This window comes from Apteryx rowi, unplaced genomic scaffold (genome assembly GCF_003343035.1).
Source record: "Apteryx rowi isolate R43461 unplaced genomic scaffold, aptRow1 scaffold_298, whole genome shotgun sequence".
Lineage (NCBI taxonomy): Eukaryota > Metazoa > Chordata > Aves > Apterygiformes > Apterygidae > Apteryx > Apteryx rowi.
This window is the reverse complement of record NW_020449396.1, coordinates 137,843-155,380: the sequence shown is the minus strand read 5'-3', so window position 1 is coordinate 155,380 and position 17,538 is coordinate 137,843. Positions and strand designations below refer to the sequence as shown.

At 42.9% G+C, this 17,538-nt stretch overlaps 1 protein-coding gene across 1 annotated transcript in view; it reads right to left on the bottom strand.

The window, feature by feature from the left end:
• Positions 1-17,538, bottom strand: part of EPHA5 (EPH receptor A5) — a 187,322-nt gene that overhangs the window by 159,214 nt on the left and 10,570 nt on the right. The window lies entirely within an intron of this gene.

The following is a 17,538-nucleotide window of genomic DNA, read 5'->3' as shown; positions in this document are numbered from 1 at the left end:
AAAAAAAAAATTTTAAACTCTACTGAAATCTTAGCTTTCCCATGAAAGGGCACCTTGGGATTTGGAGGTTAAGGGGAATGTCGGGGGGAAAAAAAAAACGTTTTAAATGGCAAGTTTTTCCATACTGCAGGCTTGATATATTCCTGATAAAGTCAGATGAAAAAATGAATATATTTATAAATATAATATATAAAATATATTTATAAATATAAAAGGTTGCTAATTTTAACCTTCTGTTTCAGACATTTCAGAAGTGGGAAAACATACTGCTGGGTCTGTCCACTCTTGCTTTAACTGACAAAACAAAGCAGATGGGGGCATGAGTTGGCCTTTTCCAAAGCATTCACATAGGAGAACAAAGCTATTTACAGCCCGTTTGTCCATGCTCCCCCCTCCAGCTCCTTTCCACATTCCCGTATTATTGCTGCCCAGYGCAACAGAAGACAACCACATCTCTCCAGGCTACTCTCCCGCCTTCAACAGCCTGACGGAAAAATCAGCAGAGTGGTATATGAAATAAATGGGCCTTTGCTCCCTGAGAGCCTTGGTTAGAGGAGTTTCTGCTCATGCAGATAGCAGGATATTTCCAACAGAAGGAGTTACAGGGAACTGCAAATCTTGAGCTGTTTATGAGAGTGCTACTTGGGTTTTTAAGCAGAGCTCCAGCTGTAACTTCTCCCAGCTGTTTATGGGAATTGTAGCAACTGTTTTTTTCATTTTTATTTTGGCCACATTCTGAAGCACATCACTTGGAAGAAATGCTGTTTCTCAGTCCAGCACATAAGAGTAAATAGCACTGCAACAGTGCCTGTAATAGCAATATGCAACATTAACGTTTCCTCTCTGCTTTGGAGAACTCAAGTGTCACATTAAGAGATTAGATTAACCCACCAAATACAAAGAACTGGGGAGAACCAATGATTATTTCAGTTTTGTTCCTCTCTATTTTTGGCCTGCTCATCAGYAAGGGCTTAATTCCCAAGACCTCTTCCATCCTCCCAGTGCCTCTACTCAACTTTGCTGCTCGCTCCTAATTAGGGCTGTGAATGCAGCATAAAGCAAGAATGCAAAGTTGCTCAGGTACAAGGTAATGGCTATATTCCAAGTTGAATATTCTGTAACATTAAAGACCAAGTTGTTTATTGTGAATACAGCCTGAGATAAAGCCAAGAGCCTTCTTGACCCAGGTATCACTACTGTCAAGCTGACAGGGAACACCCTCAGAGCCAACATCACGATGAATTTTTTTCATTTAAAATCGAAGTCAAGCATTTTCATGAAAAAGCAACAAGTGGCATGAAAACATAACACGATGCTTAAGTTCAAAATGAGTCATGAATGCCAGCACCAAAAAAGCCTTTCCTCTCCTCCACTTGGGCCTCTTCTCTGACTCGGCAGGTAAAGGTCAAGACTTATGCAATTTCCACAAAAAGATCTGCCTGCTGCGATGCACAGAGTTCACACGCACCACTTGCCTTCTGAGTGAGGAAGGCAAACCTGAGGAAATTTTTCCTCACGCTAAACTATATTTTCATGTAACAAAACCCTTCATATTTCTCTGGGCTTAGAAAGGCCTTGACCCACAATGAACATGCACATGTCACATCAGCCGTCTTGGCAGTCCCACAGACGGAGCTAGAGATATGCTCATGGCTAAACCTAGACAGGTCTTTGCAGGATTCCTGCCTAACTCTGGGGAGAGGCAGTTAATTAGAAACAGCTATAACAACAAAGACACTGTAAATCCAAAATCCTATTTTTAATACACTGGCAAGTCTCCATATGATGGAAAGGGTAGCCCTCCAACTGTGGCCTCCTCAGTTAGGGGTGCAGGTGAACACTTCCCAGTATAGCCCTGGAAAGACTCAGATGACCATAGTGACTTTCAGCCTTTGCTCCTTCTGGGTGAAGGTCAGAGGATCGCTTGAAAAAGAGGGTCACTCACAGTTAGGGGGAAGCGTTAAGCTCCAGCAGAAGGTGGTGAAAAGCATTTGAGGGCTGGAAAATGTCCAGACTGAACAGTTTTAGGGAGTGAGGATGTGTATGGATAGCTATGGAATACACAGTGTAACCCTATACAACATTTAGGGAGCATCTAATGTGCATTTTCAGAGAACTGATGTTTGCAGTGACTATGGTGTTGCAGTAGTATCATTAATGACCTAACTCAAAAGCATACCAAAAATCCACAGAAAAGCACCACTCTTTTTCAATACTTGCAAGATCAATTTTTAAAAAAACCATCATGCCCTCCAGAGTTACAAAATTAAGCTCATTTCCATTGCAAACTCCAGAAATTGCGTTGGTGGGAAAAAGCAGAAAAAAGCTAATTTGTTCAAAAACTAAATCCAGTGATTCTAACAGTTTCTTTCATGCACTGAGAGCACTCTTAACACTATGAGGAATAAGATCCAAGCATAAATACACTAACTGTGCTAGAGTCTAATCTCAGTTACAACAAAGCACATCATCCAACATCTCCAATTCTAGGATGTGCTGCGTTTCCAGCACTGTACCCCAGATCAAAGTCCTGCCATCACCACCTGCTGTCAAACCCAAAGCAATCATCAGAGAGCAAGAGGAAAGGGAGGTGCTAATGAGTTAAGGCTGCTTATCTGTGTATAATCCTCAAGGGAGAGTCAACCAGATTTTATCAGAGCAGCCGCTATTGTGTAAAATCCCCGCTCTGTCATTTAATCCCACCTTCTTCTTTCCTATCTGCATGTAGAAGTGCACCATTTCTTTCTCTTCTGATTAGTTCAGCCAGGTCTACCTCACCCTGGAGACTGCAGTCAGCCTGTCACCGTTCTGCTCCTACATCCCTGCATGAGGCAGCGATGGGGGGAAGAGCCCCTGCACCTTCTGCGCGGTCCTGATGTCCTGATTATTTCAGRCCTCAGACAAGCGTTCCAAGCAACAAAGGAATACAAGCAAGCTACAAACTCCAGAGGATGAAATACTGCACAGTAATGGTTAATGAAAAAGAAAACTCAATGCATTAATATGACAAAATCTAGCTGAAAATATTTGCATGAAAAAAATTAAGTACTACTGAATAATTATATCATATTTTAATTCCTTTCTGCAGTACATATTTTTGAGATATAAATCAACCCCATCTGCAGGATTAAAACAAAAATGCAACATTAATTTAGTGCTAAATGTTTTCTCTAAGTCTTTAATAGCCATAAGGAGAAAAACACAAATGCATTTCAATGTCCTGATGTTAAATCATTTATAGAAGACCTATTTCTGAATCAGAAATTTCCAGTACGCTACTGCTAGCAAGTTAACAGAAGCTCAGACTCACTCTGCTCCATCAATAGGAAGCACGCAATTCATGCAGGCTGCCTGCCTATGGAAAGGCCAAAGATATCACACAAACTAAAAATACATGAGCTAAAAAAAAAACATTCAGTGGAGTGGCCTTGGGTTAAATGGACAATTTTAAAACACATTCACCAGCTGTCTGCTACTCAGAGGCTTGTTTCTAATCTCCAGGATTCCAGGACTCTAATTTGCTAGCACAGCACAGCAAAAGGCTGCTGCCCCAAAAAACAAACACTGACAATGGGAACGAAAATTTCAAAGCAGTTTTATTACAAAGAGAATTTTCAGTATGGTTCTCCCCTTGAAATGACCACTAATGGTGGTGTGGAGATTTCAAGCATCTCCCTAATTCCATGTCCCAGTGCTGTTAAGTGAGAAATTAGGTGTCTAACAAAATCCTAAGTGTCTTAGGGGAAGGCTTAAGAGCGTTAAGCAAAGGGGTTCCCAGAACTTAGCAGAAACCTTTCCAGCAGGACCCCTGCCTTCCACTAACACATTTTCAGGCTGCCTCTGTTCCCACCGGCTATTTCGCAGGCTCCCTCGTACGCGGAGCCTCCTCTTCTCCCAGTCATCATCTCCCATTTCATTCTCCACCCCACCATGTGGGGCTATGTGACATCGCATGACAAGTCAGGTATCTGCTGTCATAAAGAGGCAAAATTGGAAAAGCACTTATGTATTTTCACTTTTTCCTTCGGGGAAAAAATAATCACATTGTTTCCTTTTCCATCCTCCTCCGTGTCTTCCTTCCTGCTGGGCCTTCTCCACCACATATATACAACTCTCTGCCTCCTGCCTCTATATGCTAGTTTGACTAGCGGCTCCAGCCTCTTCATTCATGTTAGCTCACCAGCTCCACGCACTGAATACAGCTTTACTTTTCCTATGCTTTTCTTTGTCAGCTTCTTCACATATTTAACAAAGAGCTAGAGCTCCAGGTACTTCTCACAGTGTAAAATTCACTGCTGAAGATCTGAAAACACATCAAAAGAACATTTTCAGCCCTCCGGGAATGCGTGTCCCAGTCTGCGGACTCCTCCTTAGAAACGAATGGCACTCTACCCAATTAATAAGCAGCGGCTCGCAGCACTCTTTACCTCGCTGTCCCAGCAGACGAGCCTCCCAGCCTGCTTGGAGGGCTACTGCGTGGGGTCAGCACACGTAAATACAGCCCAGTGCTTGGGCTGAGGCAGCCCCAACACAACACTCTCTTCCCAGAGGGAACAGGAAGATCACCTCAGACCCCAGGAAGACAGTGTGTTTCACAGCCCACTGCTCGGACACAGTAAAATGACTGTGAGGTCCGTAAGCCCCCATATCTTGTCACCAGTGCTGGCCCCTGCAGCAGCAACCATGCTAAACCCGGACCCTCGCTACAAAGGCAAGCCTGGCCCAGTCTCAGGTCACTGGTGTGTAACATGTGAAAGCACCCAAGATATTCCGCAGATTTTACCCACAGACAGAGAAGGATTAATTTTACCCTGAGGTATGGCTGTCGAACCCAGTATGACCATACCAGTGCAGAGAGTAGCGTGACATGGGGCTATACAATTCCCACGTCAGGTTGTAACAGAAAACCCACTGCCCTTCCAGAAGGACAAGACCGGCCCGGCATCCTGCTCCGTGCTGATCGCACAATTTACCCTGCCTTTCATCCCAGTAATATCTGGGCAGCTCTTTGACTTCCATTTATGCAGCTCATGTCAAGACTTGGCTACCAGYCAATAACCTCCAGGCCACCTCCGACATGCACGTTTCCTCCTGCAACCAGATTTCTTCCTCTCGCAACCTGCTCCGTCCCTCCCTTCRCTGCTCTCCTCCCATCACAAAACCCAACAACTTTTATCTTTTAGCTGCCTGCCGGCTCCCCACCTGCTATTATTGCATTAGAAAGTTAAGGCAAATAACAAGGGCATCCGAGCAGGCTCTCCTCTGTGCAATTGCATTGACTTCAGTGAGCTTACGTAAGGCTAAATCTCTCGTGCAAGCCAGGCAGAGTGCCGCACACATTTTTTTTCCTGCACTGCAGAAGCTTTTGCAGAGCTGTGGCAGCTGTACGGTAACAGTGACTGTGTCACCATCTTGTCTGTCGTAAAACAGCTTACAGACACACTGGCCCCAACATTTCGCTACTTCAATGGCCCCTATCAATATTAACATTTTATTCCGAGTCCTGTGATATACTGCATGACTCAGATTTTCAGCTCTAGAGCCGTGACTAAAGGAGAACCTTTGTTTTTGCTGGGGGCAGGGGTCACCCTTCATAAAAAGAACAAGAAGGTTTTTGCTTGCTCAGAACAAGAGTGCAAAACAAGAACTCAACATTCGCCTTATTCGTACCCCTCCCTGAAGTGATGCCAAACTCGGGATCTGCAGGAGCAAAACAGCTGTTTTGAACATCAGCATTGGCAAGAGGGTGCATATCACCCACATAATCTACTGATTRCAGCAGAGTCTCATCATCATCCAGCTGAGCATGGCATGAATGAAACATTTCAAAACCATCTTTTGGTGGATGCACAGGARGATCTTGCCTCCTGCGCGCAGTAAGGAGGTGGACGCGAGCCCCTCATGAATTCCTGCAGGACAGCGCTCAAACGCCTTGAGAAGAAAAAAAGTCAGCAATTCAGCCACAAACCTCCAGTGTCCCTGAAAAACACAGCCTTGGAGATGAGATGCGACCACAACAAGAGGAAGGGATGGATGYGGGGGACCCTGTCCCACTCGCAGCAAGTGACGGAGATCTGAACACCAGTAGGCGATGCGTGCGACGGGCAAAATAAAAAGGCAATAACCAGCCACGACACTGCAAGTTTGCAAGTCTGCTCTCCTGATGGAGGAGCAGTGCCAGGAGTAGAGAAGAGCAGTTCCAGCCTTACAGGATAAATGGTGCCATCGCCAGATGCAAATAAAAGGCGAAACTGCCTGGCCCAACTTGCCTCTACCACTGCTACGTCACTGCCCAGGGCCCCAGTTTAAGCACAGCTATCAGACAATAATTTTCAAGCATTTTGAGCACAATTTTTAAGACAATTCAACTACACAAGCCTGAAGTTCAAATTCTGCTTCCAAGCGCCACCCTAAGCAAGGGTGTTGGCTAACACACAGATCTGCAACACCCTTCATCCAGTCCTGCTCCACCTGGAGAGTGCAAAGAAACCAAATACAGCTGGGTGACTTTTTTCAATAGATAAATTCTAAACAAGGGGAAAAAAAAGGGGGGGTTGGTCAAAATAATTCATGAACTCGGATCAAGTCAGGAAAGGATGGGAGGGGACAAAAATCAGCGAAGAGGAAAATGGTCTTTTTGACAGCTTCCCAAACCAAGTATTTGGCATCTTCGCTTCCTGAATATAAATGAAAAAAGTAGAGGAGGAAAAGAAAAGAAATGAATATGACAACCAAAGTATTCCTTTCAACCCCAAACGCATTTTTCTAACCTCAGCTACCAAGCCAAAAGAAGTTATTATTTGCACGGATGAACTTCTCTTTCACAATACCAACGTCCACCTTTATGATGCAAAAGGTGCAGAATTTCCTACACAGCATCTACCTGTCCTTTGATTTTGGGAACACATTTTAAGGGCAGGAAACGGCAAAAGAAAATTACAGGGAGTTCAAGGCAAAGAATATTTGGCCCAGTGTTTGTTAAAACCTTTAAATGCCAGAGGCAATTGGAACTGCCTGGGAGCTCACAATTTCCATACATGCCACAGTCCCCCCACCCAAGGTGAAGCCTCATTTGGATAGCAATTTATAACTAAGGCATTTATGCATGAATACATACTTATTTTTTCTTACTGACGACAGGTAACTAGTCAAGCAAAGAACAAAATGGAGAACAGATACAGAGGATAGAAAGGATCTGATTAAACTTCCTACCTGGGCAAAAATCTGATCTAATAAAATTAATTTAAAAAGCAAAGTTTCCAAAGAAGGTATAGAATAGTTTCTGGTGGTTTGACACATTCCCCTCAATCTGTCAAATTAGAAAAATAAATAAAAACAAATAAGAATACCACTCTTTGGGCTATGTTTCTCATGTTTTTCTACTGAATTGCAGTCTTCTGCTGTTTCTTACAATGTCGCTCTAGCCTAGCCACTAAGCTGAACAGTCTGGTTAACTCATCTCATCAGAATACCTTGGGACCTGGTTCTAAATCACATGAAATAAGTGAGAGCTTCCTCACTAATTTCAGTAGATTTTCAGCCAGGAGTTAAGGTTTTTTTTTTTCATAAACTCAGAACTTAAGAGGAAGAAAAAACACAAATTGCAAAAAGGAGGAAAGATATGAACTGAAAGTCTAAACATCCTTCCTAAGACATACCGCATTTGACTCGAAAACTATTTTCACATCCAACGCTCAGCACCATAACAGCCTCTCAAAGGTTAAGCAAAATACCAGATGGAACATACGATTAAAAATAAAAGGAATGGCAAAAACTCAGCTCGGTTTCTGCCCCGGGCTCAGATGAGAGGACTGACGCCAGATGCGAAGGCCTGGCATGCAGTCCTGCTGCGCCTCAGGGAAGGCCAACCTGCAGCTCCGAGGAAAGCACCGGCTGCTGCGGGCTCACCAGGACTTCGCTCCTCCCTTAGCTCGACTCGGTGCGATTTCCATCACTGCTGATAACTGCAGTAACCAGCGAAGCCTCAAAAATTCCCTGCTACCCTGTACGCGATACGTTTCAAAGGAAAAAATTTGCCTAGCAGAGAGCAGACTTAAATAAATAGACAATCCCTCCCTCTGCAACATGAGGAGTCAATTCTTCACTACAGCAACTCTAAGGGAACAGCCAGGTATGTGCTTTGCAAAGGCTATTTCCAACATGCGGGTAGCAGAGTTGTTAATCCATGTTAAAGGCTATTCATCACTGCATCAAGATTTATCAGGGCTCAATTTCACTAGATGCCAAGGTTTTTGTACTACACGCATCATAACGTAGGGCAGGCCAGGAATTAATAAAGATGGGGGAATGATTAATGTTGCATTGCCATTATAAACCAGAACCACCCCATAAACAAGTTGAGCGAATGTTAAGCACCACCTTTCTCCGTCCCAACTCCATTACTACCAATCTCAGATACTCAGAACACAATACACCAGTATAAGATTAGTTTAAAAAAAAAAAAAAAAAAAAAAAAGAAAAAGAAAAAAGAAAGAAAACCGCAACTTTAAAAAATGAGAACTTAAGTATCTGGGTAGGTATTTTTGTTTCTTCTGGTATTTTATGTTTCATCTTGGTTTTAGATCTCAAATTCTATCTGGGTCAAGCTTTCAAGGTTTTGTGCACAATTGGGACCACTAGAAATCCCCCTCCCTCCCAAATGACTACAAATCGAAATTCTCACACAACTCAATTGCTTGAAGAGCTAAGGAAGAACACCAGATGGGAAAGGCTCATGCTAAACCTCCGAGATCTGGCACCACTGCTCGCCTCCGGAAGCGCTAAATGTGAAGATGTAACAGAAGTTGACTTAAAGTTACTTGAAGAACTTTAAGATCATCGGCTCCTACTGTTCAAACAATTGAATTTGCCATTTGAATGATTCCTCCCTCCATATACGTACTCCTTTATAGCTGTAATATAGATGTAAAGCTTGCTGCCCCATCTCTTTCCTCCATTTGTGTAGTAGGTACGGCAGTAGACTTCTTAGTAAAACTTCTTCGGTGCAATATAATGCAGAAGTTTTGATAAGTCCGGGATTGCTCTAGACTACTGACAAGATGAGAAACAATGCAGATGCCTGTGAAGTCGAGACATCATCTTGAAACACCAGCAGTAATTTGCTAAAGCAAGTCCTACCCAAGCAAGCTTGTAAGAAAGAAGAGCAATTAAAGCCTTAAAAATTACTTGCAAAACACGCTCACAATGAAATATAGCATCCATTTGGAGAAGTGCACAATTAAAGTACACTCAGTTGTTAAAAATGAAGTAACATCAGGAAAAAGTCACCTAGACTTTTTAGTGCTACACTCCAAGATGTAACGGGAAAAGAAAACGGTACAGAAGTTTTGCTCCGACTTTGATCATTTGCATGATCAATGAAAGATGTCAGGACCGAAATCCAAATGGAAGGAGAACCCAGCTGGAGGTTAAAGCAGTCAAAATAAAGAAGGAGCATCAGACCCTCTCCAGCATGCCTAATCAGAGGCTGCTCTGACCTGTTCCCAGAACAAAGCAACCCTTTTGCTCGCAACCGCAGCTTCTTGCCCTCCCCCTCCCTTTTTTTAAGGTTTGAAATTCTATGAGTTAAGCATACAGTACATGACACAGTTCAGCAACTGAGGCTAAGACAACGGAGATGAGCATGAAAGAGGCAACGAAAAAACACAGTACCATTAAATCATTTTTCATCGCTTAATGCAACAGTCATTGCAGAACAATTTAACAAATGCCATAACAATCAGCGTTGACACCGTACAGTTTAACACTGGAAGACCGACAGAGCCAGATTTTCAAAAGGACTCCGCATAGGATGACATACGCTTTAGGTTTATAACTAAATGCTTGGATTTCTGAAATTTTCAGGGATAGCRTTAATGTTATTCATCAACTGAAGATACTAAGAGGTTCACAGACAAATTTTCAAAAGCAGTGAGCAAGAAAGGAAGTTTTCCTTGTTCATCTGATATGTGTCCTAACATTTAAATATGTGAGAACTTATTTTAGATTTCTAACAGCCTACTGCAATTGGGATGAGACTATTTGGCCTATTTTCAAAGCATGTACYGGGGAAACTGTTAGCGGGGGAAGAGAAGGAACAACAAATATTTCTTTTGTAAAAACTAAACGACATCATTAATCTTCATCATTGTCAGCAGCTACCTACAACTCCCTAAAAGTGGGAAAACGTTTTTAGGAGTTTCCAGTAAGAGAGAAAAATTACTTGACCAAAAAGCGCATTTAATGAAAAGAAAACTGGTTAAACTACTTTATCCAATGTTTCAGGCAAAGTGATAAAATTACCCATGTGCTGCTCTGGCAAAACCCAACCTCTCAGGCACGCACCAAATTTGACGGGATTATACAAAGCCCACACAATGTATCAGACCTCCAGCAAATGCACTATTTTACCCTTGCTCCCTGGTCTCTAATCGACCCAAAGCTTTTCATATAGATATTATTACATTCATGGCTTCGGCCTTGACAACTGCACCCATAAATCAATTTCAAATCTTGCATTAATCRTCTTTCTGTAATCAGTGGCTATTCAGCACAAATTTACATCTCATTTCTGTTGGCCAAACAGCCACATTAGAGCTTTGAAGCCTATTCAGGCTTAAATGATTACAGTCCCCTCATAAACACTGAAGTCCTCTCAGTCCAGTCGCCGTGAGCCGCATTAATGACGCCRCGCGGCAGCAGGGGCCATCCGAAGTCAGCCTTGAGCGCTGCTACAAGCAGCGGCCCCTACATCGAACATATTTTGCCTTTCCGATATACCGAGACAGAAATGTGAAAGCTGCTGTGCCTCTGCAGACTCTCTTATGGGAATCAGCATGCACAGCAAGCGTATACACCATGCAATTTATYGCACCTCCTCCTAACAGCTCCATTTGCCACCTCTTTATTACGTGAGGTTACCAGTAAGAAAACCAAAAGCCCAATTTGCTGAAGAGCCCGCTTCCTAGGGAGGCAGCTAAATGAGGCAGGCAGACTTTCCGAAGTGCTGAGCACCTTACGACTGTCATCAAAAACAAAGAAAACTGCTGGAAGCTGAACCCTTCAGAAAAATCTGCTTTTCCCATTTGTCAGACAGCTGTAACATTGTTCACAGCACCATCAAATTGGGTCTTAGCATGCTTTTCTTTGATCGCTTCAGAATTAGGCTTTACATTTTTAATATCTAACTACAATTTTTCCTGCTTTGGGGGATGCTGTTGCTTCTTTGTGCGAGACAAAGACTATCACTTACACAGGATTATAGTAAGTAGCTAAAACATGATGAGTTTAGGGTGGATTTTGTATGTTCCTTCCTGCAATCCCTATAGTGAAGCAATCTGTCCTGATTGAACAAAGAATAATTATTTAATTAAAGATCCTCAGCAGTCCTACATTATTAAACCAGCATAAAAAGCCTCACATTGATTGTATATTCACTTTCAGTTAAGGTCTGAATCAGTAGGCTAAGATCTAAAAATGAATGAACAGAATGAGTTTATGACTGTTGTTAAGTACTTACCCACTATAGGTAATAAATTATACATGTGGATGCCTGTTATGGTTATTCCACAACATAATGCAACTTTTAGTTACTTTTCATTATATGGGATCTAATTCCCACTGCTTCAAGCTAATGTTGGTATTTAAATACAGTACTGAAATCACAGYGATATAAATATAATGGATGGAGGTGCAATCTGGCCCTTGATGTCTCTTTAAATCTGGACTTGAAGACACATGTAGGTCTGCATTTGTTTATGATGGACGTCCTATACCCTAAAAATCTCAGAAAAGATGCATTTCTGGAGAGGTTCCATATTTCATCAGCTATTTTTTCTGACCTGTAACCTAACACAACTCCATGCTCCCTTCTGGTGTCTCTGGCAACCTCTAAAGAATCAAACGAACATCAACCTGCAGTGGCTAAGAAAGCAAATACAATCACTTGCTAAATATTGAGCCGAGATGTCTGCATTTCAAAAACAAATGCTGCTTCAGCGAACAGCTGTGATAATGCAAAGTCCAGGAAAGCTGCTTTACAAGAAGAAAACAAGACAACCTCAAATTATTTACCTAACCAATGGGTAAACCATGTGTTACCTGATGATATTACTGCAGCACCTAACACAGAGAGAAGATTTCTGATACTAGGTTGCTTTTAATCTAACCAACAAAAGATCCAGAACAGAAAACTAGAGTTAAACRCTTCTGTACAGAAGAAACAACTTAGTTATTTTAAGCAGTGGGGTAAGCAACAATAGGAGGAACTCGCTGCAGGAGCTGATTCTCCATCGTTAGAAACCTTTAGGGTGAACCTGGAGAAGTTTCTGAAGGAGAGCATATGCTGAGGCAGTCCAGCCCATGGCGAGCTCCATGTCCGGCCTGAGCAAGGCAGTTTAAAACTAGCTCCAACCTGTCTGTGATGCACAGAAACAGTGACAGAGTGTACACACCTTAAAGGTCTGCTTATGCTTATCTCTAGAGGTTATAATGACCGTCTGTTCCATGCCCGAGTCCCAAAGCCATGGGAGGGGAAGAACATGGAAGTGCCAAGGACAAAGTACCTCAGAGAAGAAAGAAAAGAAAGAAGGAAAAAACACCACACCAAAAACTGAGAATGAAAGTGCTGGTCTATCGTYAAGTACTTGCCTGCTGACATTAGCCACACGCCTGTATACGCCGATTTCCTATCCAAGGTTTCCTTTCGATGAACAGAGGGTTAGAAGATAGAGTGGTAGAATAGGAGGAATAGTTAAAAACACAAACTTGGGGAGACTATGCATTTCTTCAGGTGAAAAGAGATCACCATCAACCTTTCCCAACAACGTGAGATTCAGGTTAAGCTGGGAAACGATAGGAGTCATATGGAGCCAGTGCCTGTCCATCCCAGGGCCAAACCAGTGCTCGTGAGTTCAGCACCCCTGAGCACTTCGATCTGCTGTCTCGCACAGCTCCTCCAACTTTGGAGGTTTCCTTCCAGCGCTCCYTCTCTCCTGCTAGGCTAGAGCCCCTCGGAAAGCCATGAGCAGGGACTCCTTTGGACTTGCCTACAGAAGAGCCACCTGCACAGCAGTCCCATTACTGGATGTGAGCTGCTCTATGGGTTTTGTGCAACTTATAACCCTAACAGCTGAATTACAGCAATGGCATTTTACTGCTGAGCACAACAATCCTTCTCCAGCTCCTAYTTCAGATAAATAAAGGTTTTAAATCATCTTTGGGAGACCCCCAGAGGAAAGGCAGTACTCAGCATAGAAACCGGAATTGATTATCCATTTCTCTTCTAGGCCTTGCTTTCATTCCACAGAATGAGCCAACTGACCACTTCAACTAAACATGAAGTTACAAATTATTTCATTATTATTTCGCAGTTAAACCATGAAATTCTTCCCCTTTCAAACTGTCTCTCTTCAGCTTCAGACTCTTGTCCCCTCTCGGTGAAACTGGATTTGCATGTGTTTCACATAAAATGTTGAAATTTTAAAGACAAAAGATGAACGGATGAACTTTAGGAAATAAATAAAAAGTACAATTCTCACCGAAAGAACTAATTAACACAGGAAACAGCCTTTCTACAGATTGCGTGGTTAATTGGACACCATTCATCTTATTWAAAATACACAACCACTGAAAGTCAGAATGCTAAAGAAATGGCACTCGGATGTTGAAAAGTTGCCCCCATAGCGCACAATACGTAAAGCTTTCTAATATTGTGTGCTCTCATCCATAAATTATTGTGCACAAACTTAAAGCATTAAGCTGTGGAAGAAATTTCATACTAAATAAAAGAATAAACCATTCAGGAGAAGGACATGCACACACACACACACAAAAAACCCCACCTGCTGTTGCATCTCTATAGCTTACCCCCTCCCCAAACTGCCTGCTTATATCATATATTTTAAAGCTATCACCTGTCCCTCTGCAGTATGTGGCATGTACATGTGGCATCCACGAGGAAGACGAGATAAACAGTACCATCAAATGAAGCCAGGCCAACCTCACTGTCTTACATTTCACTCATTTGATCTGCAYGCTTCTCTCCATTCCCATAGTTGTTTCATTCAGCTATATTGCAGACAGAAGACTTTCCTTAGATGCTATTCGCATAGGACTAGACCCAAAGCCCACTACTGGTAAAAGGAATGAACTACCTGTGACTTACGATTTCAGCGAGTTTCAAAGCAGCCCCTGCACACCTGACTGGAAAATTCATCTGCTCCAAATAACAGTCCTGTTCTGGAGCAGACAGTCCTTGCTACAGCACATTGGTACAGGAGGACAGGCTTTTATGAGCAATAACCATGTTTGCAAGAAAGAAATGCAGACTGGATTCTTGTGTAGAGCCTCGGATTACAGAACTAGGCTGTCACTTGCTCCGAAAGCTATGCATGTTTAATTACTGCTTGACATGTAGATGGACACACCATTCCCCATTCAGAAGAGGAATTTTCATATTTTTGTGGATTGAAGCAGCCAGAGACAGGCCACCCAAGCACAAAGGCGAGAATTCAGGGAAGGAAGTCTGCCATCTCCTGTGCTCAGCAATGCAATGCTCTGAGATGCTGCAAGAYGCTCTGCTTTGCAGGCACGAAGCCTTTATGAGCACTATGGCTGGTGCTGAGCAAGGACTGAACCCTACCTTTACTAGGACTTAAAGAGGAACTTTTCCCACCACAGACCTTGCACTAGGACAACCCACTTCCCCAGTCTAGAAGGGACAGGCTCTGACTAGAAGTTACAGTGCTTTTGCCCAGGGAAAACAAAGGCAGCACATCACGGGCCCTTCCAGAGGAAGGAYGTTAAGTGCTTGCTAACACAGATGGAACAGGAGTCCACAGTACAGGTCCACTTCACTAAATGGGTGATTTGGGATTTTCAACCCAGAAATCTTCCCTAGTCCTGACTAGTTCCTTCCATCACCCCTCCCATGCTGAATGATAATATTTCCTTCCTCCTCCTGCAGTGACACCCAGTGTTACTAATGCTATTTACTTCCTCCTGACTAAGCAACGACTGGATCCCTTTTTATTTGTACAGTGTATTCCCCACAAATACAGGTGACTGTCTGCCACAGTCCAACCAACTTTTAGCAGCTTACCGAGTCATCTCAGATAGTCAGCAGCCACCGGCAGGTGACGCACTGATGTAGTAGCACGTCCGTGTCCCTTGGACTCCCCTTCCCAAATAACCAAGTGTCCACGTCAAGTGACAGCAGGCTTCGGCACAGCCCTAGCACACGGCTCCAGGTCATACACACATGGAGCATCACATCTGAACTCCTCTCGGCCCCAGTGTCCAGCCAAGGAGCTACTAAAACGCCCTCTCATTTCTGCATGGCTTCTAATGCAAGGATGATTTCCTTCTCCCCTTGGTCTCTTTGCCTCACAGAGCCAACTGAAAATGATATTGAAAGGTGCTACAGTGGAGAATGGAGAGGATGCAACACTTGACTGAAGCCACTGCCAGAAAGCCACTTTCATTTCAAATGCTGACACCTCAACAAGGATGCTGACAAATTGGGAAGAGTTCAGAAAGGAGAGTCCAGAGCTACTCGAGCTCAAACTCTGCTTTACAGCAGAAACAACTATAAAAACTACCTAAAGAGAAGGCTCAGGTATGGCTATAGCCTGCAATAGTGTCAAGGGCACGTGTGTAGGAAGGAGAATTAAAGGGATGACTGCTAGATAATATGTAATGTTAGCAAGAAAAGGCATAGCAAGATCCATCAGCCTTGAACTGAAGTTTGACAAATTCGCTCTAGAAAGAAAATTTATCTTAGAACAAAGAGAGCTAACTGCTGGCACAAGTTACAGAGGGATATGGCAGACTCCTTGTAACAGAAAGACTTTAAATCAAGGAAGAAACCCTTCTCTGAAGGACGCACTATAGGTCAAACCAAAGTTACAACCTGCTGTAGGGACCACTGCACAAGTTTGTACAGAGTAAATACTACAAAAGATCCAACTACATAATCTTAACGGTCTCACCGACCTTAAATCCGATGAAGCTACAACACCATTACCTTCAGCTCGCTCATTCACTAATTTGCTCTTATTTTTAAATAATGAGAAATAGCAAATACTATAGTTTTGTGCTTTTTTAATTGGCTGTTTTACTCCACAAGCAAGGAAACTATAACCCGGGAAGAAACAGCACGTCTAGAATGGCAGTGATTTGCAATTAACATATTTGAACAGCGAAGAGTTGCCCAACTTTCTTGCCTATTTTTGTTTTGATTACTTATATATTAAGACTGTAATATGAGAGAAAACTAGTTCAGTTCTCCAAGATTTAAAACTGTGTGCAGAGGAGAGAAGAAAGAAAATTTGTCAGCAGTAGTTTCAGTCATACCATTGTCTGTGAAAACTTTTTATTTCACTATTTTCTCTGTTTGCGGCTTTATTTTAGAACACACAAACCAAAGACTAAAAAGAGACTATTAAAAAAAAAAAAAAAAGAGCATGGTAGTCTGGTTTTAAAGGTAGTGTCCAGGACTTTGCTAATTTAATCTCACTCACAGTTGTTCAAGAAAAGACTGGAGATCAGCAGTACAAGCACCCAATTTGAGCCTCAGTTGCTGACTTTAACCTCAATCAGTGGGGACAATACTACATCTTCTTGCAGCAGGAAGAGATGCACGGGGAATTCATCTGGGAAAAAGCCCCTCTCATATATGAAAAGCTTAACACAAAGAGATTCCAGCCTCTGCCGAGGACCCCATGCAACGTCTGGAGAGAGGCACAGGGACTTCTGTGTATCGACCATCCGCTGGGTCAGTCTCAGCCAAGAGCGATGCGCTGGGGAAGATTCCATTAGCACTGGAAGAGCTAACCCCACAAGCAGGGCAGCTCAGGAGCAAAGCTATGCTCATGCAGCTAGTTAAAGCCTGAAAGAGGCAGTGAAGAGAGGAGTCAAAAAGGTTTACTGGAGGGAGGGGGAATGGCATGGGACAAAATAGCTTTGGAAACACCGAGCRAGACCTATTTAGGATTCCCTGCTTTCTCTCCAACCCCTACACCGCAAAAGCCTTTTGCAAACATCATAACCGAATMCCCTAGGGACTGAAGACATTTGCCAGTTCAATACACTTCTATAGCTCTGAGAAACAGGCTCTGCTAGACTTTGCTACTGCAACTCAGAAGGACACAATGGCTCCCATCTATCTGTACAGCCTGTCCACAGCAGGACCAGCCCTCTAAGTTAAGCATGCCAGACCGTGAATAAACAACGTTTTAAAACCAAACGTACAGGGCTCAGGAAGCTAGGGGCAGAGCTTTACAGCCTGTGTAATGGGCATAGATATTAAATTATCATTAAAATTAATAAGTAGGACAACATCCAAATCCCCTGATGGGTTTTGATTATCTCAATCTGGGTATTTATCAGCATCACTCCAACATACTGAGTCATCAAGCTCTGGCTGACTGGCACGAGTAGCTCCTTACCCCACCTCGGTTTCTTTTGCACTGGAAGCAGGAAGTGTAATGATGTCCAATGATTAAAAAAAAACCCAAAAAACACAAGTAACTCGCAAGA